At 47.8% G+C, this 24,586-nt stretch overlaps 1 pseudogene; it reads left to right on the top strand.

Annotated features, from left to right (window-relative positions):
• LOC144164876 (uncharacterized) overlaps positions 1 to 17,304 on the top strand; it is a 128,875-nt pseudogene extending 111,571 nt beyond the window's left edge.
• Positions 17,305 to 24,586: the final 7,282 nt, after the last annotated feature.

Consider the following 24,586-nt stretch of genomic DNA (forward strand, 5'->3'; position numbering starts at 1 on the left):
ACAGAGCACAAAATTCGTCACTTCTTTATTGTTTGCCTTGGGTGAAGACCCATATGACCACTGCGCGGGAGGTTCAAACACAACACAGAACATCATGTTAGTAGCGGCAAATGGTCTGCGATATAACTTCAGTGTAGGCGACGCAGCCGTGCATTCGAAGATCACGCGATCATTTCTCGCGACACATAAGCTAGGCGCCGTGATCGAGAAGACGGCAGTTGGGAAAAAGGTTCACATTAGGGAGTTCAGTTATTGGCCGCCATTCTAGTACTTCTGGGACGCCAGCATATCTTTACTGAAATAGAATCCGTCCTATCATGACTTGCATTCTGTCGCCACATTGCTAGTCTGCCTGCATCACAAGTTCTTTCCCAGCTGATTAGGCAAGCCAACATGAATTTAGCCCCCTCCACACTACGAATCTCCAGTTGGAACTGTCCGTCGGCAACAAGATGAGCGCGAGGGCACGCGCACGTTCACTTTGTCATGTTCACTGTCTTTATGAGGAGCAAGTAGATGTGCAAGCCTTTTTAACAAAATCACCGCGATAGCATGCCTTTTTGCATGTTTGAACATCGCAACTGATTACTTTGCACTGTACTTAACGTTTTTTTTAATGCAAAATGGAATGTAGGTGGGCCAGTTGGTACATATTTCTGAGATTAAAAGTGCGAAAGAACGGGAAAACCAAGGAGTTGACTAACTGAGCGCTGACTAACAACTAAAGTTTTATTATCGCTGGACAGCAACAACTAGGAAAAAGGAGGGTGACACGTGACGCGAGACGTAACAAAAAATGTTTTACAAACAAAAACAAAAACTAAATGCCACGCAATATAAACACAGTAATCGGCACAGCTAAAGCCCACCAGTACAGACAGTCCACTACATATCGGAGGCTCCTCCGCACGTGGATTCTGCTAGCTATCTAAATAACTGCTTTGTTTCTCCGTGTGGGCATTGGACGGTATGCTTACGCAATCTTGCTCTCGCTTCTGAATTTCCCATGAATCTCGTATCTCTCGCCGCATTCTGTCAGGATAACGAGCCAGAACGTGGCACTGTTGAAATGGAGGCAGGCATGAATTCAGGTGTGCGCACTTTGCCACATCCGCGGCAAGCGGGCTCCCCGAGGGGTTGCGTACATTGCGCGCGTGCTCTCGTAGGCGATCGCGGCGGCAGCGCCCCGCCTGCCACACGTACGAGCGTTCACACGACAACGGTATTCCGTACACAACCTCTCCCTCACAGTGGACAGCCGGCTTTGTGTGCCTCTTTCTACGCTTGTTTTCCGGTGGGCCTTCGCTATTTACCTTGCGACACATGCTGCGCAATTTGTTTGGTGCCGAAAACACAAGTCTACACCCGCGTGCCCAAATATTTTCTTCAGCCGGTGGCTTGCGCCATGGATGTAGGGAATGACCGCTACCTTTTTCTTCTCTGATGGAGGATCCCTTTCGGGTTGTGGCTTTTCTCGGGTCTTTTAGCAGCTTGTGGCCTACGCTACGGTTGAAGCGCGTCAGGAAAGACACCCATACGTAGACGGCGTGTTGAATCCTCAAGGCAGCTTTGCACGTGATGATGGCAAGACCTCAACAATGAGTTTTTCAAAGCAAACGTAGCCACTCCCCTCTTGACAAGTTTGAAAGTGCGGACGTGAAAAGCATGAAGCCTTTTTGTAGCGCGGCCATAGCTCCTACAGCGATGTTCAGCGCTCAAGTACAATCTCAGATCTAACAACTGAAGTTCGTTATTTGCGGGTACCTCCTTAGATAGGACGAAGTCGCTTAAGGTTTCGGCGAAGATCCCAAAAAGGTCATCGACTTCTTGCGCTTGCCCGTTCTCAGACACCTTGTAGAAAATGATAAAATCGAAATGAGCCGAAAACCTTTAACGCTGATGTCTTTAGGAGCTGCGTCTAGGCTTCTGTCATGACGGGCTAAAATCCCCAAAAAACCTCGCGCAGCTCCAGCTCAACAAGTTTTCCACGTCATGGACACTCCTAGTGTCCCTGAAGAGGCTCAGAAGGCCTTAAACTTGGGGCCAAGGTTGTGTGTGAACCTTCAACCGGACAAATTAGAGGTACCTCAGTAAAATTTGCTGTTGGGCTAGTTGGTTCATTGCTTAAGAAAAAACGGGCGCTACAAACGAGGACAGAAGAAACGAAGAACGAAGTCATTCTTCGGAAAAACGAAGTCGTTCTTCTTTTTTTCTGCCCTCGTTTGTAGCGCTCGTTTCCCTTGAAATAAAACAGCTACTCTCCGTGGTTAGGACAGAAGCAGCAACAGAAAACGCTCTAGATGTTGACAGATGTTTGAGCGGAGTCGATGTCATGGGGTGTGTGCCAAGACCAAACCTACCGTTCGCACAAAAGAAGTGGTGGCCCCACTTCGTGAAGCAAACTTGAAGCTTCGGCTGTCTGACAAGGAGGGTGGCTTCGTCGTCATTTCTTCGCTGTCTTACGCGGAAAAATCAAGGCAGGCAACTGCTGACAATTTCCGCAGGGTTCCTGACGTCTATCCGAAGAAAGTAAGGAAGGAGGCGTTGAATCAGTGCGAAGACACGAAGTTGAAGAAGATCGCCGCGTCTGTAAAGAAAAGCTAGTATAATAATTTGACGGTGTTTTTCTCGGCAAGAACACACAAGCCCTAATGCCCACTCAGGGTGACCGTTTCCGAGGGGGACACTTGGAAGCACTTGGTAGGACTGTTTTTGCAGCGGCAATTGCTATGCTTCCGATGGACGACCCTTTTCGTCAGAAAGGCGCAGGAAGTGTCGAATTTTCTCGAAATGGAGTGACCAAAAGAGTGAGCGCCTTTTTAGTAGATCTTAAGGATCTTTACTATCCGATGCCGCACCCCTCCCTTCGCCAGGCGGTTGAAGAAGGTATTGAAAGCTTAGGCGCAATCCGCTTCCAGAATGATTGCGGAGTCAGCATCGGAGGATTTATTGAGCTGCTGTTTTTTTACCTTTATTCCACATTCATCAAGTTTGATGATTGCCTCTACCTACAAAATAAGGGGGTTTGCATTGGCTCATGCATTGGCCTATCCTGAGTGACCTTGGGCTTGCGCTGCATGACAGAAGCCTGGACGCCGCTCTGAAAGAGAGCGCAGCGTTAAAGGTTTTCCGCTTCGTCACCGATTTTCTCATCTTCTACAAGATGTCTGAGAACGGGCAAGCGCAGGACGTCGATGACATTTTGGCGATCTTCGCCGAAACCTTAAGCGACTTTCTGCTAACAAAGGAGGTACCCGCATAAAAAACGAGAGATCTAAGATTGTACTTGAGCGCTGAACAGCTCTGTTGGAGCTAAGCCCCGCGCTCCCAAAAAGGCTTCATGCTTTTCACGTCCACACATGCAAAGCTTGTCAAGAGGGGAATGGCTGCGTCAGCTCTGGAGAACTCATTGTTGAGGTCTTGCCATCATCGCGTGAAGAGCAACCTTGACGCTCAAACACGCCGTCTGCGTATGGCTGGCTTTCCTGGCTCACTTATTTTTACCGTAGGGCACAAGCCGCTAAAAGACCTGAGAGAGCCACAACTCGAACGGGAGTGTACATCAGAGCAGAAAAAAGCAGCGGCCATGCCTTGCATCAACGGTTTAAGCCACCGGCTAAAGAAAATAGCAGGGCGAGCGGGTGTAGGCCTTGTGTTTTCGGCACCAAACAAATTGAGGAGCATGCTTCGCAAGGTAAACTGCAAAGGCCCACCGAAAAAGAAGTGTAAAAAGAGGCCCACAAAGCCGGCTGTCCACTGTGAGGAAGAAGTGGTGTACGAAATACAGTTGTCGTGTGGACGCTCGTGCGTGGGGCAGATGAGGCGCTACCCCAACGATTGCCTACGAGAGCACGCGTGCGATGTACGTAACTCCTGTGGGAGCACGCTTGCCGCGCATGTGGCAAAGTGCGCACACCTGCCTGCATGGCTGCCTGCATTTCAGCAGTGCCACGTGCTGACTCGTTATCCCGACAGAATGCGGCGAAAGATACGATAGGCGTGGGAAATTTATAAGCGGGAGCAAGATTGTGTCAGCACACCCTCCATTGCCCCTAGGAAGAAAGAAATCAGTTTATTTATTTATTTAGTGTACCCTCATGGCATACAGCATTATAGAGGGGAGTAGGTTTAGGAGCAAGTAAAATACAACAAGTGAAACATAAAACACAAATCACATTCAGTACATGCATACAAAACTCAAAAAGAGCGTGTAAATGACAATGCTTACAAAATGTACACAATATCAAGAAATAATCAAACAAGGAAGCACCGCGACAAAAAATACCGTGATGACAATCTTATGCGCAAAGAAAGTACTGGTAAAAAAATTAAAAAGGAATGGCATGAAATATCTAATCCACGTGCGGAGGAGCCTCTGATATGTGGTGGAGTGTTTGTGCTTGTCTGCTTTAGCTGTGCCGATTACTGTGATTCTTTTGCGTGGCATTTAGTTTTTATTTTTTTTATACCTTTTGTTGTTATGTCTAGCGTCACGTGTCACCCTCCTTTTTCCTATATTGTGTACGGCGATAATAAAACTTTAGTTGTTTTCAGCGCTTTGTTAGTGTACTCCTCTGAGTTCCCGTTCTTTCGCGCTGTTATTCTCAGAAGTTTTATTTTTAACTTTATGTTCCCACCCGTTATGAAATGCTCATGTGTGCTTCTAAAGTAATAAAATGAAATAAAATTAATGAAAAAAAACAAGGAATGATTATTACAGAAGCGGAAGAGAAATCGATGCATGAATCTTTTGAAGAGGAGCAGGAAACTAAAATTTCTGGGAAACCTGCATAGGTTGCTTTGAAAGGGGAGTACACACCAAACCATCTCCTGATAAGGGGAGTAAAGGTGAGCGTACTTTTGAATAGCCAGATACTTCCATGAGATCGTTAGCCTTTGGAGTTTATGGTTTATTTCTTTATTTTTATAAATTTATTTATTTATTTATTCATTTTATTTATTTGTCTTTTTGTTTGTTTATTTTTTATTTTTATTTATTTATTTGTTTATTCGTTTACTTATTTATTTGTTTGGGCAGTTAAGGCGTTTACACTACACATGCGATGAAGCACGCTGTAGTGGAGAGCTCGATGTTAATTTTGACCACCTCAGAATCTTTAATGTGAGTCGAAATGGCGAACACACGGGTGCTCTTGCCTTTAGCCTCCATTACTCCTCTACAGAAGAAAGTATATTGTATACCTTTGTATTATATTTTGTATACTTTCAATACAAGCTTATATCGAAACGATGCAGCAACGCAACCGTAATGCTGTAGAATCAAGTAATTTTTTTTTTCCTGGAGCAGGTAATGCTGCTTTGCGGAACGTGTCAAGCGCAGGCCCCGGATTTCTGCGTCTTCCGTTTGGCTGCTCACGCGGCCGATATCGGCATTGGAACGCTGTCCAGCGACAGCCTAGAACTCGGACGCAATAGAAAGATGGCTGCTGCCTTGGAGCTGCCTATAAAGTCGGTGCTTTCGTCAATCGACTTCAGTGGGCATGGCAGCACCGGAGCCGTTATGCTGTCTAATCAAGAAATTTTCTTCATCGTGCCGGCCAGTCACTATTCTAAATATGGTTAAAGAAATGCTAACGTTTTTTTTAGTGCGGCCGTGCCCGTGTGTGCTGTATTTTAAATTCGCGTCTCTGTGCTTCTTGTCGGATGATGTAGGGCTTAATCCTAGACCAGTCGTTGAATGAGTTTTCCGATGGTACAAAGGCAATTCGACAAGAGCTAAACGACTTTGGACAGCAGATGGGGCAAGTTGAAACGACCCTTCACATTGTTAAGGACCAAGCAGATGCCTTGTACTAGCTAACAAGAACCGTTAAAAAACTAAACGAGACTGCTCTGAGGGAACAAGACAGAATGATCACTTTATAGGACCGAAGTCGGCGAAACAATCTCATGGTCTTCGCAATCGCAGGAAACAAAAAACAATCCCCTGACGACCTCAACAGAAAAGTTGTAAACGAAATTGTGACCACGGTGGAACGAATTCACAGAGTTTGCGAAAAAAAAGTAAGAAACCCCGACCAGTTATCTTGCGACTTTTTGACTGCAGTGGAAAAGCAAAGCTGTACCAAAATTTCAAAAAACAAAGCAAGCGGCACTTCCATCAGCGATGACTTATCCAAGGAAACGCCAGCGAAACGCAAGCTACTCTGGAATTCGGAAATACAGTAATGCGATTTTGGTGAACGCCTTCACCTACATCATGACAAATTAATAATAAACAGCGACGTGTCTGTTTGGGATTGCTCAAATAACGGCCTAGTACGAATTTGTTGCAACAACATTTCCACGCCGTTCGAAGACTCACAAGGAAGTATTGTCATTCAACTCTTCCGACCTTCGACTAAAAAACCTCATTGCTGGGAACCTAGCGAAGTAGGTAGTGATCTTGAATACTTGCTACCGGGCTATGATCCAGATATTCTCACTGTCAGTGAAGCCTGGTTTCGTCCTGAAATTCACAACTTTGAAATTATAGCGCCAGGTTGCAAAGTATTTCGCAATGATAGTGAAACCAGACAAAGAGGCGTAGCCATCATCGTAAAAAAAACCTCAAGTGGTTTTTGTATCCCAAGATTCCACATAACGAGAGCTTGTGGTGCAAAACAAAGTTTCAAAATACGTCCTTTGTTGTTGTAGCTTTGTACAGGCTAAGAACTGCGCACTTATCGTATTTACAAAATTTACCACGCAATTGGAAGGACTTTGGTGCCCAAAATGCAAGCTGATTCATGCGGGAGACTTTACATTGTGGGTATTGACCGGACTAATTTAACACTTCATGCGAAAGAACGGGCTTACCTTGAAGTTCTCGTTGATTTTTCTTGCAATAATTGTTTAAGTGAAGTCATTCCTGAAAATATATGCATAGCAGGATCATCGAGTCTATGCGTGATTTATGTTTCCTTATTACTAGTTTTGATGATTGAGAAGTAACAATGCAGAAAGAGATATCTGACCCTAAACGCATTTTTGGTGAGCTTAAAAGTTGTCTTGCTTCTGCCCGAGCTAACGAAAAGACAATATATCGTCACCAGTACGACAGAACTGACGGTACAGGCATTATCGTTTACTGATTACTTATGTTGGACAGTTTCCAAGGAGAAGGTGACGTCAATATCTTGTGGCTGCGGTTTAAAGATATCGTGTCGTATTGTACCTCGAGTTTATTCCCACAGCGAAAATAAAGAAAACAGAAACAAAACCCAAGGGTAACTTGAGAAATATTTTACATAAAAATAATTCACACCATTCACAAAAAATGCAATTTTTTTTCGGACTAGTGGAAAAGGTTGTCCCAGTTTTTAAATCTGGAGATCGGCAAAAATTTGAAGATTATCGCCTTATTTTCTTATCGCCAAATTATCGCCAAATTAACTGCCTATCTCTGCCTGCTCATACCGGGATTGGAAGATGCTAGTGTCGTATGGGATCCTTGTGAAGCAGGGTTAATATGATTGAAAGAATCCAAGAAGAGCAGCCCGATATATTTCGTATCGTTACTCTTGAACGAATTCTGTTACAGAAATGTTGCAATTACTTATGTTACCCTCTCTAGCCGAACTACTCCATCTAGCTAGGCTAAGGGTTTTTTTCTTAATCTGAAAAAAGCAACTTAAAAAGACACCTCACAATACTTAGCGCCACAACGAAGCAGAATCATAATAGGTACACGTGAAAATGATTTCCGGATCCCTCAACTACAAAATAATTCATCCGCCGAATAATTTTCCCCCAACAATAAAGGAATGGAACACACTACCAACAGCCCTTATCCAGCTTTACTTAGTAACACAGTATGAGGGCAAACTGAAGCGAGTGATGTCCTAAGCAAAATGCACATCGTAAAAAAATGTATCGAACTGGTTGTGTTCATTTGCCTATAAAATAGGTTCACGTAGCCAACGACGGCGCAGTTGTCTGGAAGAAAAAACAAGTTATTTGGAGCGAACTTGTGCTCCCCTACAAACTCAATTATTACAGAGGTGACGAAGCAGTAGTCAGCAAAGTCACGTGAGCAGGCGAGTTTCGACGAATCGAATACCGTGGCGTCTGCTCTGCGGGAATTTATCTTTGGGCGCGACTGTTTCTCGAACCGTCGAATTACTTCCAAAACATTGTAGATCAAAGAAGATACTTCTAGGCTGTTGACGTTAGTTCGCAACGCTCTTACTATAAAAGCAGATAACACGTGCGGCATAAAAATGAAGAATGGAACAAGCGCTTCATTTGGCACACAGATAACACCAGACCGGCGTACGCAGTCGGTAAAAAGAAAACATAAACAAAAAGCAATCCAAGATTCGTTGCAATAGCCCCCTCCCCCGTGTACGAGTGCATCGACGTGATGCTAAAACAAAAGACAGTCCGAAAAAACAAGCAAAAAATTAGTAATCGTGCCTAGTACGGTTTAAGGGTACCACGTGGACGACTTCGGGCTGCGTGCGTCGTAGTGGCGTTCCGGAGTCACCGTCGGAGATCCCTTCGTAGGTAAGTTGGGCAATACGTCGTAGAATTTGATAGGGTACGAAATACAGTCGCAGTAGCTGCTTACTGAGTCCGCATCGTCGGATCGGAATCCAATCCCACACACAATCCCCTGGGTGGTACTCGGCGTCTCGGCATCGGAGGCTGTAGCACCCGGCAACCAGCAGCTGCTGGCCTATTGTAGGAACTCGAGCAAGCTGGCGGGCCTCCTCCGCGCACTGAAGGCATCATTCGACATCGGGGTTAGGTCGTCGTCTTCTACATGCTGAACCATGGTGTCAAGCATTGTAGTCGGCCGTCTTCCGTAGACAAGCTCGAATGGCATTATCTGCATAGTTTTCTAGACACCTGTGTTTTACGCAAACGTGACATACGGGAGCAATTCGTGCAAAGTCTTATGTTCAACGTGGACCTACATTGACAGCATATCCGCGATTGTCTTGTTGAGAGGTTCTGTCTGTCCGTTCATTTGGGGGTAGTATTCTGCAGTTCTTAGGCCAGCTGTGTTGCTGTAGCTTAATATTTCTTGCTTAGGCTCCGCGGTGAAGGCCGTTCCGCGGTCCCTGATTAGGACTTCATGGGCTCCATGTTGCAGTACGACATGGTTTATGAAAAACTTCGCGACTTTTTGTGCAGTTCCCTTCGGAACAGTGGCGGCCTCTGCGTAGCGCGTCATGTTGTCTGTCGCTACGACAATCCACTTATTTTCGGATCATGACGTAGGGAACGGGCCCAGGAGATCTAATCCATTCTTTTCGACGAGCCTCGATGGGACGCCGATCGGCTGCAGAAATCTGGCGGGTCTCTTCGGCGATGTTTTTCGTCTCTGGCATTTACGGCAGCTCCGGACGTAGTGGGTGACGTCGGATGTAAGGCGGGGCCAGTAGTATTTTCGATACTTATACAGCCATAGAAAAGCCCAAGGGCTTTTGATAACTGTATAAGCTCGTCGCTGAGCATGTCGTCGACATATGGCCGGATGGCTTCCCGCTCCTGTTAAGAGACGCGCTACGGTGCCTATCGGGTAGGTGAGGCTCCATCTTCGGTTATTATTCGGTGCTTCGCCAGAGGTGTCTGACGTAATTTTGAGTTCGAAAAAAAAACACTCGCTGTGGTGACGAACTAAATCTAATAATTTTTTCCGTTCTTCTCGCAGTAGCGCCGCATTCACGTCGAAGGAATACGGAAGCTTGAAGGTGTTCTCGAGTGCCGGTTCAAAATCGCTGACCGCGATCAAGTCACTTGCTTACTGCGTTTCTTCAAGGAGAGCAATTGCAGCGCTTTTTTTTTAAATGCTGGTAATCCTTGGTAAAATTAGTGACTAAAACGCGGGATCCGCACTGTTTAAAGCGCGCAATGCCTCTTTCGACGGAGACACCACAGTCGAGAGGCACACTTTCGTCACTCTCTACAATAGCTTCGACGTCAGGAGGAGCCTCTTCACAGTAGACTGCGATCATCATGTCGCGGGGTGGCAGAGTGACGTGATCATTGGCGATTTGTACAGCAGCATGGTGTTTCAGTTCCGACATCATGAAGTGATCAGAGGAAAACGTTATCGACTTTCTCTGCAGATCAATATTGCACCGTTTTTCGTCAAAAATCCATTCAGAGAGTTACGCACGGGAGCAGTACGTCAAAATGAGAAACCCAGCAGGTTACGTGGTGCCGTTTATGGTGAGGCGCGATGTGCATGTTGCACTTAGCGTAATCAGATGGCCTTCAGGTGTTCTTATATAAGGAACTCCCATATATCATCGTGAATTTCTTCAGCTAAGACGCGAATGATCCGCTCATTACTGAGTAGTCGGTTCCCTTGTAAATGAGGGCGACTACATTGAAGCTTTCGATGGACCACTGGACTTTGGACGCCGCCTTCCTCGAGTTCCGGGTGCGTCGAGGTGTTCTATCTTGGCTTGTTCATGTTGATAATCTGGCACTATGAGTCGTCATGGTAGTCGTCTTCTAACCAGCAGGCTCGGCCAAGTGAGGTACGCGTCGCACAGTGTGGCTGTCGTCGCGTTCGGGAGCCACGTCAAGGTGAGATCTGCTCGTCATCGGGCTGAGAGGCTATTGTGAATCATATTGTTTCGTACGTCTTTGCGTCGTTGGAGGGTGTTCGTTTTTCCGCCGTTGTGCATCTTTACCTCCAGAAGTTGCTGCTTTTCTTTTACCTGCATATGCTGAGGGACCTTTTACGTGCGAAGTCTGGCTTCCTGTTCTGGCTCGGTGATTGGTATGGGTAGTCCGATTGCGAATGCTTGAAACGGGCTGGGCCGCGGCTGGTTTTTGATTGAGCCGTCAATCTAATGTGGTCGCTCGCCAGGAAGAGGGCGAGGTGCGTCTAAGGAGGAAACCACGCAGTCCAAGTATCTGGTATGTGCAACGAAGGTATATGTGAACAGTCTCTCCGCAGTGGTAGCACAGCGGATGTTATCAGTGGTTTGACAAACGTCGGTCTTCTTCGGCGTCTGCTTTTTGGCTGTTGACTGCGGTACGGTGGATGGCCGCGACAGTGGAGACGGCTGCGACTGTGGACGGTGGCACGGCGGAGCTTATTCACAACGCGTTCGAACAGGGTGGGGTCAAAGAACAGCCGCTGAGTAGGTCGTACTATTTCTCCCGGGGTTCTTCGGATGGCACATAAGTTCCCAAAGCGTGTTGAACCTCTTGCCGGGTCAAATCAGTCAGGGAAGCTACTTGTCCATGCGGTGTTGTTGAAAAAACTTTCCCCAGTTCTTCGCGAAGGACGGCGCGGATTGTTTCCCGTGCGTCTTCCGTAGCTAATCCAGGGGCGTTGACGGGGTTCACAAAACATCCGTTGGGCGGTCGTTTGCAGTGCCTCGATCGCAGGTCGAGGGCCCTCTCAATCATGGAAGCTTTGGTCACGAATTCAGCGATGGTTTTTGGGGTTGCGAATGAGTCCAGCGAGGAGTTGTTGTTTTATGCACCGCATCAGAAAGCTCAGCTTCTTTTCTTCTGCCCTTTCGGGGTCAGCTCTTCGGAACAGCATCGTCGTCTCTTCAACAAACACTGCAACACCTTAGTTGGGGTGTTGAATTCGTGTCAGTTACAATCGCTCAGAGCGTTCTTTACGAACTACAAGTGTAAACGTTTTCAAAACTTGTTTTGAACTTGCTCCATGATGTTAGTGAGGTCTTGTGATTTTCGAACCACACTCTAGCGTGGCCTTTCGAGTAGAAAAACACATCTTTTAGGGTTTTTTCTTCATCCCAACGGTTGAAAATTCAAGCGCGCTTCAGCTTCGCCAGCCACTCTCCCGCGTCTTTGTCAGGGGAACCTCAGACTAATGGGTGCTCCCCCCGAAGTTGCAGCAGAACGATAGGAGGATTCCCTTGGTTGACCGTACTGCGGGTCGCTACGTCTTTCTACGTCACTTTCTTTGGTTGTAGACCGAGCTCGGGTGGGAGGACTTGCTGTCGGCGGCTGGTACGAGTGGGGCTTGCTTGACGACTTGAAGACAGTTTAGGGTCATTTACCCTGCACCTCCACCAGAAGCACGTAACCAAAGACGACGCAGTTGCCTTGAAGAAAAACGTTTATTGAAACGAACTTGTGCTCCTTTAACAACACAAGGAATACAGAGGTGGCGAAGCATCAGTCAGCAAAGTGACGTGAGCAGGCCAGTGCCGATGAATCGAATACCGCAGCGTCGGCTCCGCGGGAATTTATTTTTGGGCGCGAGTGTTTCTCGAAAGGTCGAATTACATCCACACCATAGTTGATAACAGAATATTATTCTAGGATGTTGAAGTTGGTTCGAAAAGCTATCCCTTTAAAAGCAGATAACGCCTGCACAATTAAAACAAATAATAAACCATCGCTTTACTTGGCACACAAATAATACAGACCGGCGCAGGCAGGTGGTATATACAAAACAGAAACAAATAAACCCAATGCAAGGTTCGCGGCTATAGTAATGATGGTTGGATGTAATTGGCGAGAGGTCAACTGGAGCAAAGTGTGCCAAAACAATGGTTAGGTAGGAGACGTGAAACCATAAACACTAAGATAAGTCAGAAAAAACAAAAATAAAACCAGAAAATGACAATGAGCATAGCTGGTGTGTAGGGCTAGGGAATGGTCATGCATGTTACGTAATCAGATCTAGAAATTGAACTTCTAAATATTTAAAAACGCACTTGACAGAAAACATGGGATCGTCAGACAGGAAAACCCCGGGTGTAGTGGGACGTATAGTCTGTATAGTTGTGGGAAGTGTTTGTCCGTGTTGTGTGAAGTGCTGAGCATTGAATTGGTATGTGAACTACGGTTAAGGCCTCTCCGCACCTTCTGCACTAAGGTCATGAAGATCCTGTGAGCAGATACGAGTGCGCTGCATCGGTGTGTCCTATCCGTAGCCTAACCAAGGCACCTTCCGTGTGTCTGTTGCATGTGTCCGAGGTGTATAGTCCCAAGCGTGGTTTTATAATGTGTAACTTGTTAGCTGTTCACTCCAGTGTAATTGCCGTTTTATACGGAGGTGTTGTCTTATGTGTGGCTTGAGATCTTTATAATACCCTAGTTATGTCGACAGTGTTTTTCAGTGCAGCAGCAGCGGCTGTCTGGTCTGCAAACTCGTTGCCAGTGATTCCAGTGTGTCCTGGGACGCAGCAGGAGAGCAGCTCATGATTGGGCGCATAGATAGGCATATTGGTGTTGATCACGAGATTAAATTTGTATTTTTTTGGAGGGGGGGCTTGTGCAATGTGAGTGCACGAATAACACTAAATAAATCTGTATAGATGATGGATTTGCGAATTCGATTTTCAAGAATGTGTTGTACGATGAGTAAAACTCCTTATGCTTCTGCTGAAAACAGGTTTGCGTGTACGCTTATAGTTTTGGCTGCCAGGAAATTCAGATCATGAGCAGGGCAGGACACCATAGTAGATGTTTTAGAAGCGTCGCTGTAAAATTCTGCACATGGGTATTTAAACTGCAGACACAGAACGTTTAGCAGTATTGCACCTCGTGGTACCAAAATTTTGTGAAGTTTTATAAAAGAAAGGTCACGGGACACAGTGCGAACTTGCTAAGGTGGTAACATATCTGAAAAAATTATCTACACATCTAAAAAAGAAGCGCAGAGATGGGAGGCTCGCTCTCTCACTCTAAGCGAAGGGGGCAGAGGAACGGATGGGCGATTTAAAACAGCAGAGATGTGGATGTATTGTTAAAGACAGAATAAAAAGAATGGTTATTCAGTAATGAAATTTTAAAAGCATAAAGCAAGTCTATGAACGTCCGTTCGCGGCAATACACTGTTAATTGTATTCTGCTGCTGTAGTTCCGCGGTGTTAAATCCACAAGCTTTCCAAAGTGACAATACTTAATAATGTTCATTCGTAATATCCGTCTGTTTGCTGTAACCCCACCCCTGTAACGGCTTCCTGGCCAACCGTATGCCTAAATAAAAATGAGACAGGAACTTCTTATTGCAAACAGATGCGCCATGGCAGTAAATGAAAAGTAGAAGGGAATCCTACATGTTATCCTGCGGCACACGAATGGTTAAATTATATTGGACAGAACTTTGGGCATTCACGTTTACGTACCAGCTTCTTTTACGCGGATAGCTCCCATTAGGGCTACAAGGCTATCAACGACACTGAGCCTAACATTTTTGACGAACAGTTGGAGAGCATGGTGATAAAAGGCCTACTAAGATCCTAGTACCGTACGTCAATCTCTGCTGCTTCTAACTGCTTCGAAGCCTGCATCATAAAGCAAGCAATACTCGGTGCCCTAATTGCCTCGCCATAAAACCAAGCTGCTGAGGTAACAGCGCATTTTTCGCGTGAAATAACAGCACTGCGCGTAGTACGAACTGAAAGGGTTTTATAAGAAGCACAGATGAGTGAAAAAGGTCTATTTGAAAATGAATTTTCAAAAAGTCTATTTGAAAATAGACACTCTCAGGACAGTTGTATTTTTCACTTCTCATTTCCCCATGTTTTGCGGAAAGGGTGGCGGAGATCCGTCTTTACGCTCGATCCTTTGCCGTTATTGTTTTATGCGGGGTGATAAGGGTTTACATGTCACAATTTTAACAGCGGGGCAGTTCAGCCTAAGCAATCTCAATCCGTCGCACCAAAATACTTTGAGGTGTGAGAAAACGTGGCGAGGAGGTGAAGGGCCGACGCGCAGGTGCTAAACGTGCATGCCTCACGAAATTATTTTCCTTAGGGAGGCCCCTATGATTGAACCCTGCACTTGTATGCCGCCAAACAGGCTTGCCTAACCACTGGATGTACCAAAGGTACAAGAGATACGCGGTTAGCAGCAGTGGTGAAAAACAAGTCTAGCAAATTGGAAAAAAACGCTATTCTTGGTGAGAATTTACCCTGAGTTTCTCGTGTTGTAAAAGTGGTGTCTCTGCCATTGAGGTACTATCAAATTGTATGCTCTCATCAGTTCTTCCGCGTTCATAGCGCGGGCGTTGACTTTGGACTTAGCCCCGCGTTCCAGCGCTTGCTCACGTTACTCACTTAGTGAGATGCGGGAGAGCCCGCAGGCAAAACGATCAATGCCGACCAATTGTAGAAAACTCTCAGCAGCAACGTTGGAAATAAATAAGGAGTGCCTCAGCTGGGTCTCCGTCGATGAGAGAGAGGTGACCAGCTCTGCTGTTTCCTATAGCTTTGCGCTACTGTGCATGCTGAACGCATTTTTTTTACTCAAGAGATCTTGTCAAGAGATGCGTAGGATGATGACGCGCCGGTAAACTGGTTCACAATTCGGTGCAGACCACTGTATTCATTATATTCCATTGACCCGGAATTTACGCACGATTTTTAAATTCAGAGCATTTCAGTAACTCACGATGTCACCCACGTTGACGTCCGTAGTCCGCACTGCACCCCTTCCTACTATATGAAAAAAATACTATCCGGCACCCGGTTTCGATCCCTCGACCCTGCGGGCGGAACGCAATGTACATGGTGCTCTACCCACTGCGCCACAAAGCCGACACAGAATGGGACACTACGAACGCGCCTTGTATCGTTGACTCATTCAAATTACTGCTGACGAGCGCTCTCTCGTCAGCAGTTGCCACAAGTGCAACAACATTAACGTAACGCAAACCACTTAACGTCGTGCGCCCCCGGAAATGCTCTGCATTTGATCGTGCCCCTCGCGAGGGGGATGTTTCACTGGGTCTTCTCTCGGTCGCCGGACCCATGGCGCCATCTGGCGGAGGCGCGGCACAACTCGTAGCATTTTCTTTGAAAAAGCGCTTCGAAAGCGCGGCAAATATGAAATAGGGACGACGTGCTTTTATTTCTGTGAACACCGAAATGCTTTCACAAAAATCATCGCGCAATAAAATACGCACACGGCTAGTCCTCCACAGATGGAAGCAAGGGTTTTGTATTATTAGTTCTTCCTCTTTGGTTCCCTATCGCAAATGATACTGTTCCGAGCTGTGGTGATTAACGTAATTCCTGATAAATAAAATCTCTGCACTTTATTACATCAGCCGACCTCATGCCCAGCAATTGCTATTATTCGTCCACTCGCGCAGCGCCGTACAAGCCCTCTGAAAGCTTCACAACAACCTAGTCAGCTTTTATGTGAAATCGCCGAAATTCACAAAAAGGCAGTGCGCGAAGATTACGACATCATCTTTCAGGGGCTGCATTGTCACTCGGGCATACAACGCTATACTATATCCGACTCAGCCGCTAGCGCACGCCACTTGCTGAACAACACAACCTAGCTTCCGTTCTTCCGAGAGAACAACGCCGTTATCGTCCGCACACATGTATGGATTGCACAAATGTCGCAGTGGCAGAACGCTCACTGCAGGTACCCACAACTGCAGGCTGTTCACTTGCAGTGTAACGTCCACTTTCCACGAAGCCTCAACAAGCGGTGTGAAGGAGTGTTTCACCGACTGCGCCTGAATGTAGCGTTCACTCGGAGTTTCAAGATCAAGATAGGATGGGAAGATTCCCCCTTTGCCGAACTTGCGCTGTGCGTGAGACGTAAATCACTTGCTGTGTGTCTGCCCGCTATTGGCTGCTCCGCGAAAGTCTGTCGCCGATAGTGACGCAAGAAGGGAGCCAGACAGCCGGTCGCCCGTTCGCTGTGCTGATCAGGACCCAACTGCCCCGAGCACGAGGAGCGAGCTATGCGCGTACCAGCGTGCCCGTGCAGCCCCGCCTTTTTTATTCAGTATCCACAACACACTCCCGCCACAGCCAAGGTGCGCATGTGCAGAATTATGAAAATTTTTGGGAGGTTGAGGCCTATGCACAAATGTACCCTTGTGCGATGCTGACAACAGGAGTTCGGAGGCGAACTACGAAGTTCAGCAGGGGAGTCAAGGCACAAGTCACAGGGAAGGAAAAGAGTACGTGTGGATATATATAATGAACATACTGCCATGCACCGTGAGTCCATCGGCACAAATGAGGATGCACCGGTACAGGAAGTAGGACACAACCGTAGACCGTGGTAGTCCCGCCAGCCGTGGATCATATCCTCCTGCCTATTCATCCAGAGCAGAAGGCACTGGTCTCTATCATCTTGTTAAGCTTGCTGCGGCAATCTTCCTTCGATCCCGTGTGCTCACATCCTTTCATCTACTTTATTGGGTGATCTTGGTGTGGCTGATGGAAACGGACCACCCAGGTACTTCTGGTCATGGCGGGCAGCAAGATGATGCAGGGTGTTTCGGTCGCAGAACTTGTCGCCTCCCGGTCCACCGTAGCCGCAGGATCGTTGAGGAACTCCTATGGCATTCGAAAATCCAAGGTGACTACGCAGTAGCCCACCGTTAGCCCGCTCATCAAACGCAGATCACAAGAGCGATGTCCGGGAACTTTGTGTCCTGCCTGTTCGCCTGTTATTCCTCCATAGCCACCAGGATCACAGGGCAATTCGGCGTTCTTGCGGCCCGGTCTACGCTTAACGGGCGCAATTATGCGCCCCTCGCAGGTTCGTGCTTCGCCGGCATGGCTGGTAGCTGGACACCAGTCCTTATTCCTTGTGAGCCACAAAGGTGATGAGCTGCACCCCTGTGACTCCAGAAAAACGATCGCGGCAGCAGACTGGGGCGCTTGCGCGATCCTTTCAGGTGACCATGAAGCCATTAAAGCTGCCTATTGACGTTCACTAGCGTGGCGCAAGCAGTGTCACCTCACGGTTCGTGCGATCCAACTCAGAAGGCCGGTGCGCCGTACAGAGTCGCGGATACCAGGAAGCGCTGACGCCAGCAGAGATTCCAACGGAGATGGCAGGGCCGGGAGCAACATGGCTACCGTCGTACATTTGGGAATGGCACCCGCTCGCGACACTTAACCACATGCTCTCCCAGCAAGCCAACCCCACGAGCACCACCGATGTCCAAAGCGTCAAGGAGCATCACGCTGGACGGGTCCACATCACCGTACATTGTTATCATTGGGTCCTTGGAGAGGTCAGTTCCGTGGCCGTCCTGGACGACGACGCAGTCACTGCTGGGCATGCTGCTGGGTACATCCAGTTGTGCTTCAATGGAATCGGTTGTGCTCTCCGCTGGTCTCTCTGGTGGGTCCCACTCATCGGCATTAGTGAGGACGTTTTGATGGTCAGAAATGCACGGCTCACACGCTGCGGGAACTTTGGCCACCTTGTCAGCCCCCGTGGCTATCATGTCTCACCATAGGGCCCCACGATGTTGCCGTGCCAGATAACGGCATAGTAATGGTTTGGTGCTCCGGATCTCCGAGAAACCACTAGTGAAGGAACGGCAAATGGTCTGGTGAAGTACACCTGCGTACGGGTCGTGACGACCTTTTCGTCGTACTCGTATCTCTCGAACAAATAGGCTTCCAGCTTGTCCCGATCGAGGCACTTCAATTCCTTGTACCTACTGTCTACGCCGCGCAGGGGCTATGGGATCTGGCCGGTCGACGTGAGAGAATCCTGCCGCAGAAATTGAATGGCACCTACGCCCCTTGTGACGGCTTCCCTCACAATGTCTGGTTGCGGCTCATTACGTTTAGTTCTTTCATGGCTCACGCGAAACCGATATTTCACAGCTTAAATATTTTGCCTGTGATAAATATTTTCCAGCTAAAGGTAACCACAGTGATTTACCGTGCTCGTGCCCAGGAAATATTTATTGACAGCCTAACCGCCACTGCTCTGTTTAATTACAATAACACGCGGTTTTCCGAAAATAACAATGTTTTACTACCCAAAGCCAAAACAAACTATGGTCAATTCACGGCTTACTTCATGGGTATTTCAATATGGAACCGCCTCCCTAACCATATAAAATCCTCTCGCACGTCAACACAGTTTAGTAGACGGGTGAAGCAATATTTCGTTAAACTCTTATTACAGACGGATGGATAACTTCATAGGATTCCCCAAATATCAGGTTTTCTAAGTTTCTGAGTGATTCGTCATTGCTTCCTTATTCTTGTTTGTACGCAGTTTTTTGCCTCAGCTTTGAGTTGACAGTTAAAATTTTCAATTATGCTCTCGGTATGTTGATGACTGTATTGTTCAAAACCTCATGACATATATTATTCTTGTACAATGTCCAAACTAATTTGTCTATGAAGTGTTTTTTCGTACTAATCAGGTTACTTTATTAAAGCAATGTATAATTGTCGCTGCTTTCAAATGTAGCAATGTTTGATATCTTTTCATGGGAGGTCCCCCGGACAGTTCTTTGGAACTTCGGGACCTCCTCCTGTATTGCGTTTGCGTTTGAACGATAAACAATAAACAAAACAATAAACAATTCCAAAAAAAATGTCACGGCGATGGCGCAGTTCCTTCATGCATGACGAAGCGAATGCAGGTGACCGGGAGTACTAGGCACGTGTACGAGCTGCAGACAGCTTTCAATAATGAGTCTCGCAGAATTTGGTAGCTTCCAGGGGACCCCAGGCCTAGCGTCCTCGAAGACCCCACCACGTCAGGTCAGGTCTGCTCGGCGGTTGTCTCCCGGGTTTAACGGTACCAGAATGTCGCGGATACCGACGCAAGAAGGGAGCCAGACAGTCGGTCGCCCGTTCGCTGCGCTTATCAAGATCCAACTGCCCCGAGCACGAGGCGCGAGCCCTGCCTCTTTTATTCATTATCCACAACAACAAAGCTGCGAGCTCCATCTCTCGTGTAATTCATACAGTCAGTCTCGAACATTGTCATTTTCTTGGATTCTGAGCCAATAGTGCTGATACTACCCTAGGTACAAAACTTCTGCGAAAATTCTTCTGAGAGACTGAGCTAGACAAATCTTTGTAGATCATAGACGGAGCAAGTGTGTCCCGATATTTGCTCTTTCGCACAGAGAAGTTCATATATTTATTGTTCTTTGCTTGATTTCACTGTTGCGTTCATCTATTTATTTTTCTAAGATTTGTTATGTTACTCATTTTTCGCGACGTTTACTTTTCATTTTTATGAAGCGTTTAGACTAACGATTTTCTTTTCAATTGTATTTTATGTCTGCCCTCTGCTGGCAGCATCCTCTGCTTTTTGTTCTATTTTTTTCAACGTTTCTTTTTTTTCTTCGTGCTGTACCCGTGACCTCTAATATTGAACATTCATCAATGTTATCACCCCCCATTTAGTTTTGCAAGCCTTGTGCCTTGCAGGGCTGACCTTACCAGTTCACAATAAAGAGCATTCTTTTTCTCTTTCTGGAGTACAACCGATCTTTTCCCAATACTTGAGTAATGTCTTGATGATGTGATTATCCCACCGGAAGGTATAGAATGTGCAATTGATCGTCTTTTTAAAACTAAGCACCCGGTCCAGACGGCTACTGCCCAAAAATACATAAAATGACAAAGCCTGTAATATCTATCATACTAGCCGCACTCCTTCAGTAGTCACTCGATACGGAAATTGTACCTGACGACTGGAAGATCGGTCGTATCACTCCTATATACACATCACGTGAACGATCACGGCCCTCAAATTACAGACAAATCTCCTTGACTAGTACTGCTTGTAAATAACAGGAGCATATACGTTCTGCAGTTATAAAATTTTTAGGTCAACACAGTTTGTTTTAATAATCAACATGAATTTCAACAGGAACATTCTTGTGAAACACACAATTTGAACTCGTTACTGACCTTGCCCAAGCTGTTCACGATTCGGTAAAGATTGATGCCGTATTTATTGACTTCAGAAACGCGTTCGAAAAAGTTCTTCACACTCGCCTACTGATGCAACTAAGTCGGCTCTTCTCAGCAAAATTATTACTGGGTTTTAGGTTCTTTAAGCAATCGGTACCAGTTCGTTTCCGTCAATGACAACTATTCCGCCTTAGCACAAGTTAAAGCTGGTGTTCCACAGGCTTCCGTACTCGGAGCAATTTTATTTCTTAATTACATAATTGATATTGTTGCGTCTTAGTAGACGGAGGTGTAGATAGCAGGATGGCGATGTACCTATTTATTAGGCGTAGCGCTACACCGAAGAGTAGAGGCAGCACGGCTAGGCTCAGCGAAGATGGCTGAATCAGTCTGGCCCGCGAGCGGTGGACCCACACATTTATGTCGTCGTCTTCAAAAACCTGGTTGGCCAAGAAGCACGGAACGTAGCACTAACTGGGGATTGCACTTTGCAAGGCGATCGCACACATCGCATGCAGGGCATCGTGGCTTGACAAATATCCACGTGACATTTGCCCCCTCGTCGAGACAGCATCGTCCCGATGCGTGCAAAGCTCTTGGGAAAAAAAAGAATGGATGCGCTTGCGGCATTGTCCCTCAACGTGTGAGATAGGGCTTCATACGCACGACATGAACGACGTCAGGGCGGCGGTTACGCCGGCGTTGAGAAACAATTCTGTCGTTCACAACCTCGTAGTTTACGTCGCTAAGTTGGCGCAAAACTATATAAGGACCAAAGTAGCGTTTTAGGAGCTTTTCCGAGAGTCCTCGACGTCGAACAGGAGCCCATATCCAGACTTGTTCGCCGGGTTTGAAAACGGCGGTCCTGTGACGGAGGTTGTAACGGTGCGTGTCATTGCGCTATTGCTGCCTTGTTCGTAAGCGCGCCAGTTGACGCGCCTCTTGCGCTCGTTCCGTAAACTCATTTAGCTGCATGTTGTCGTTGCTGGTGTCGTGAGGCAGCATTGCGTCCAACATAGTGGTCACGGGACGGCCGTAAAGGAGGAAGAACGGCGTCATCCGGGTCGTGTCTTGTTGAGCCGTATTGTAAGCGAATGTCACGTATGGCAATACGGCGTCCCAGGTCATGTGCTCGGCGTCGGTGTACATACTCAGCATATCCGCTATTGTTTTGTTGAGCCGCTCAGTCAACCCGTTTGTCTGCGGGTGGTACGCTGTTGAGGTTCGATGTGCTGTACCGCTGAGTTGCATCACTGCGTCGACAAGCCCAGCAGTAAACACTCTGCCTCTGTCCGTAATAACAATGGCCGGGGCACCGTGCCGGAGAACAATTTTGTCAATAAAACACTTGGCAACCTCGAATGCAGTTCCTCTTTGGAGGGATTTTGTTTCTGCATACCGAGTGAGGTAGTCGGTGGCGACTACAATCCACTTGTTTCCCGCGGACGACGTCGGAAATGGTTCCAACAGGTCCATCCCGACCTGTTCAAACGACTTCTCGGGGACTTGGACAGGGTGCAGGAGGCCCGCTGGCCAGAGTGGTGGAGCTTTGCGTCGTTGACATTCGCGGCACGTGCGCACGTAATGCCGCACGGCTGCAGAAAGTTTTGGCCAGTAGTATTACTGCTGGATCCTATTAAGGGTACGGGTGAAGCCGAGGTGACCCGCCGTCGGCTCATCGTGGCAAGCCCGCAGAACCTCGTTACGAAGTACTGCGGGAACAACAAGCAGGCAGCTTCGGCCACGCGGACAAAAGTTCGCTTAATACAGGACACCACCGCGGAGACTGAAGGATGACAGCGCTCTTGAAAACACCCGCGGCACAGTGGGCGAACGTCCCTCCAAGAAGTCAATCAGCGGCCGTAACTCGGAGTCCCCCCGTTGCTGTTCCGACACGGAGGATGTATCCAGCACGCCAAGAAAAGCGTCGTCATCGGTGCAGTCATTCGCCGACGCAGGGACAGCTGGTGCTCGGGAGAGACAATCGGCGTCGGCATGCTCTTGGACGGACTTGTAAACGACTTTGACGTCAAATTCTTGAAGCCGAAGGCTCCACCGAGCTAATCGTCCAGACGGGTCTTTTAGGCTCATCAACCAGCAGAGCGAGTGATGGTCACTGACCACTGTAAATGGACGGCCATACAGGTATGTTCGAAATTTAAGTACTGCCCAAACGACGGCGAGGCACTCCTTTTCAGTGGCCGAGTAGTTGGCTTCTGAAGAGGACAACGTTCGACTGGCGTACGCTATCACCCTTTCGGCGCCGTCTTGCCATTGCAGAAGAACCGCTCCGAGTTCAATGTTACTGGCGTCGGTGTGAAGCATGGTGGTGACGTTCTCGTCGAAATGGGCCAAGACCGGAGGTGTTTGCAACCGTTGGCGCAGCTCGTCGAACGCCATCTGTTGCTCGTCATTCCAAAGGAACACGACATCATCCCTTGTAAGGATGGTCAGCGGAGCCGCAATGTGGGCGAAGTCCTGTATAAATCGTCGGTAATAGGAGCATAACCCCAAAAAGTGCCTCACGGCTTTCTTGTTGGTTGGCACGGGAAACTGAGATACCGCTTCAGTCTTAGCAGAATCAGGTCGAACTCCGGCACTGCTAACCACATGGCCGAGGAACAGGAGTTCCTCGTACCCAAAATGACACTTTTCAGGCTTTAGTGAAAGTCCGGCGGATCGTATTGCCTCGAGGACGGACGTGAGACGTTCGAGGTGCTCTTCAAACGTGGTGGAAAACACGATCACGTCGTCCAGATACACCAAGCAAGTTTGCCACTTTAGGCCTGACAGCACGGTGTCCATTAGTCGTTGAAAAGTGGCTGGAGCGGAACACAACCCGAACGGCAACACTTTAAATTCGTACAGTCCATCAGGCGTCACAAAAGCGGTTTTCTCGCGGTCTCGTTCATCGACCTCGATCTGCCAATACCCGCTTTTTAGGTCCATAGACGAAAAATAGCGGGCATGTCGTAGTCTGTCGAGGGAGTCGTCAATGCGAGGCAACGGGTACACATCTTTTTTGGTGACCTCGTTGAGTTTGCGGTAGTCCACACAAAACCGTAATGTCCCATCTTTCTATTTCACTAAGACTACGGGCGACGCCCAGGGACTATTCGACGGTGCGATGACGTCGTCTTCCATCATTTGCTCTACTTGCCGCCGTATTGCATCGCGCTCCTTGGGGGCCACACGGTACGGGTTCTGACGAATGGGCCTCGTTGTTTCTTCGGTAATTATTCTGTGCTTTGTGAGATGCGTCTGGCGGACACCTGCCGTCGACGAAAAACAGTCCGGATATTGTTCCAGCAGGTCGAGGAGCGCTCGGCGTTTTTCGGACGACAGGTTGGTGCTGACGTCTATTGCGAGTTTGGCGCTCGCTGTTGTGATGGCACCAGTTTGGAGCACGTAACAGCCCTCTGTGCCGTCGAAAGCTTCGAAGAAGGCTACAGTAGTCCCTTTCAGGATGTGCTGGCGTTCATTGGTGAAATTGGTAAGCAGGAGATTTCCACGGCCACAGGACAGGTGCACCAGGCCTCTCGCCATGGCAAAACCATGGTCGAGGAAGAGCGATGTGTGCAGCTCGGCAACGCCATCGGCAGTGCAAGGATCGTCGCACGCTACTGCCACGAACGCGCATGATCGTGGCGGCACACTTACGTCGTCAGCAGCGATACGCAGCGGCAGACGTCGGTGCTCGGTAGGCTGTACTGGAGGCAGGTTCGTCGAAAGGCTCACCCTGCCCTCACCGATGTCTATAACGGCGTCGTATTCGCGCAAGAAATCCATGCCGAAGATTACGTCTTTGCAGCACCGAGGTCGAATGACGAACGGGCCGACAAAGTCGGAGCCTCCTAGACGAATCCTAGCTGTGCCTTTCCCGACTGGTGTCATGAGGTGGCCTCCAGCGGACCGAAACTGAGGCCCGTCCCACGCAGTTTTTACCTTGCGCAAGCGCTCGGAAAATT

The sequence above is a fragment of the Haemaphysalis longicornis genome, unplaced genomic scaffold, assembly GCF_048455015.1.
Source record: "Haemaphysalis longicornis isolate Haplotype H1 unplaced genomic scaffold, Haemaphysalis longicornis Haplotype H1 scaffold_14, whole genome shotgun sequence".
Taxonomy (NCBI): Eukaryota; Metazoa; Arthropoda; class Arachnida; order Ixodida; family Ixodidae; genus Haemaphysalis; species Haemaphysalis longicornis.